The sequence below is a fragment of the Ornithorhynchus anatinus genome, chromosome X1 (assembly GCF_004115215.2).
Source record: "Ornithorhynchus anatinus isolate Pmale09 chromosome X1, mOrnAna1.pri.v4, whole genome shotgun sequence".
NCBI classification, from domain to species: Eukaryota; Metazoa; Chordata; class Mammalia; order Monotremata; family Ornithorhynchidae; genus Ornithorhynchus; species Ornithorhynchus anatinus.
In genome coordinates, this window is record NC_041749.1 from 95712857 (window position 1) to 95715772 (window position 2916).

The 2916-nt window shown below is 45.2% G+C and overlaps 1 non-coding gene across 1 annotated transcript; it reads right to left on the reverse strand.

The window, feature by feature from the left end:
* Positions 1–1177: 1177 nt before the first annotated feature.
* LOC114806765 lies at positions 1178–1315 on the reverse strand. The gene has a single exon (XR_003754827.1). It is a non-coding gene; the product is annotated as a small nucleolar RNA SNORA7 (small nucleolar RNA).
* Between the last annotated feature and the right edge of the window lie 1601 nt (positions 1316–2916).

Sequence of the window (2916 nt, forward strand, 5' to 3'; positions counted from 1 at the left end):
CTGAATATTCATTCATAAATTATGCACAGAGCACTGTACTATGAAAAAAAAGGAGAGCTGCGATAGGAGGAATAAAGAATAGATGTTTGCTTTTTCTTAGGCAATCCATTGACTCATTGGAAAAAATGTCTGGTCAGTTTCCCCAGTTATGCTGGAGAGACTTTTTATGGTATTTGTTAAGCACTTACTATGTGCCATGCACTGTACTAAGAGGTGAGGTAGATAAAAGCTAATCAGGTTGGACATAGCCCTTGTCCACATGGGCTCACAGTTTAAATCCCCATTTTACAGATGAAGTAACTGAGGCAAAGGGAAGTTAAGTGATTTACCAAAGGTCACCTAGCAGACAAGGGAAGCAGCATGATGTAGTGGCTACAGTCCGGGCCTGGGACTCAGAAGGTCATGAGTTCTAATCCCAGATCGGCCACTCGCCTTCTGTGTGACCTTGGGTAAGTCACTTCACTTCTCTGGGCCTCACTTACCTCATCTGTAAAATGGGGATTGAGACTGCGAGCCCCACGTGGGACAGGATCTCTGTCCAAGTCGATTTGCTTGTACCCACCCCAGCCCTTAGTACAGTGCATGGCACATAGTAAGTGCTTAACAAATCCCATCATTAAAAAAATTAAATTAAGTTTTGGTGCCAGGATTAGCACCCAATTTATCTGTCAATCATATTCATTGAGTGTTTACTGTGTGCAGAGCACTGTACTAAGCACTTGGGAAGCTACAATATAACAGAGTTGGTAAACATATTTCCTGACCACAAGGAACTCATAGTCAGGAGGGGGAGACAGACATTAATATAAACAAATAAATTAAGGATATGTAAATAAGTGCTGTTGGGCTGAGAGAAGGGTGAATAAATGGAGCAAATCAGAGTGACACAGAAGGGACTGGGAAAAGAGGAACTGAGGGCTTTTCCAGGGAAGGTCTCTTGGAAAAGATGTGCCTTGAATAAGGCTCTGAAGGTCTTGTCTTTTGCTGTTGAGTCATCTCCAACCCATAGCGACACCATGGTCACATCGCTCTCTGCAATCATTCTATAGTGCATCCAAAGAGTTTTCTTGGAAAAAATATGGAAGTGGTTTACCATTGCCTCCTTCTGCTCAGTTAACTTCAGTATCCACCCTTGACTCTCTCCCATGCTGCTGCTGCCCAGCACAGGTGGGCTTTGACTTGTAGCAGATTGCCTTCCATTCACTAGACACTGTCCAAACTAGGAATGGAATGGCTATGCCTCTGCTTCATTCTCCCTCCCATAGTTGAGACTGATAGAGTACTGGAAACTCTCCAGGTGTGACCCTGATAGGGGACTCTGAAGGTAGAAAGAGTAATTGTCAGTCGGATATGGAGAGAGAGGGTATTTGAGATGTGGGTGAGAGGTCGGCAGTTTGATAGATCAGATCGAGGTACATTGAGTAGGGTGGCATTAGAGAAGCGAAGTGTGCGGGCTGGGTTGTAATAGGAAAGTAGAAAGGTAAGGTAGGAGGGGACAAGGTGATTGAGTGTTTTAAAGCCAATGGTAAGGAGTTTCTGTTTGATGCAGAGGTGACTGAGTAACCACTGGAGCTTCTTGAGGAGTGGGGAAACATGGACTGAATGTTTTTATAGAAAAATGATCCAGATGGCAGAGTGAAGTATGGACTGGAGCGGGTAGAGACAGGAGGCAGGGAGGTCAGCAAGGAGTCTGATACAGGAATCAATGAAGGATATGATAAATGCTTGGATTAACATTGTAGCAGTTTGAATGCAGAAGAAGGGGCAGATTTTAGTGATGTTGTGAAGGTTGAACCGACAAGACATAGTGATAGATTTAATATGAGGGTTGAATGAGAGAGAAGTGTCAAGGAGCATGGTCTAGTGGATAGAGCATGGGCCTGGGAATTAGAAGGTCATGGGTCCTAATCCAAGTTCTGCCACTTGTCTGCTGGGTGACCTTGGGCAAGTCACTTCACTTCTCTGTGCCTCAGTTCCATCATGTAAAATGGGGATTAAGACTATGAGCCCCGCATGGGACAAGGGCTGTGCCCAACCCGATTATCTTGTATCCACCCCAGCACTTAGAACCACCCCAGCCTACTACTACATAATAAGTACTTAAAAATACCATAATCTTTATTATTATTATTGATAACGTCAAGGTTACGGGCTTCTGAGATAGGGAGGGTGGTTGGGGCTGTCAGTGCTTCTGACTCCCAGAATCGTGCAATGGGCAATTCTGGCAGCAGCAACAAATATAGGAAAGTGACCAGACTGCTCCAGGTGAGTGTGCCAGACAAGGGGCAGGTGAGAGGAATTGCACCAGGAGCAGAAGCAACGTGGCATAGTGAGAAAGAGAAGGGAAAGTCACAGAAAGTCAAATGAATACAAAATCAATGTATCCCAAACTACAGGCAATTTCATAACACAAAAGCATGGAAATTCTGAGGCTCCCATGATTCAGAATATTTAAGGCAAATTCTTAATAGTGTACTTTTATAAACTATACCATCAAATTACATTTACAGTGAAATAGTAAAGCTGTGGAGGTTGTGCTAGGCCACATCTGCTTCTCTCTGTCCTGCTGGGGTGGTGCAGGGCAGGTCGGGATGGAGGTTCCTCAGTGATTCAGAGGAGAGCTGCTGCAGGATCCCAGGGAGGCAGTATGGCAGTCCTCTAGAGGAGGATGTTGAGGGCATGGAGAGCCACTATGTGTCCCACTATGGGAGCTGTGGTAGATTCACACAGCAGCCTGGTGGATAGAGAGGCCCGGGAGTACCATCTGCAACAGCTGAAGTAATGCAGTCCACGCTGGGAGTCATGCATTAGGGGACAATCTTCCTAGAACATGCCTCTGTCGGGATAGATGTGATGCAATGCAGTGTCAGAAGAAACAGTCGTGGGTATGCACGAGGTATCAGACACAGCATAATT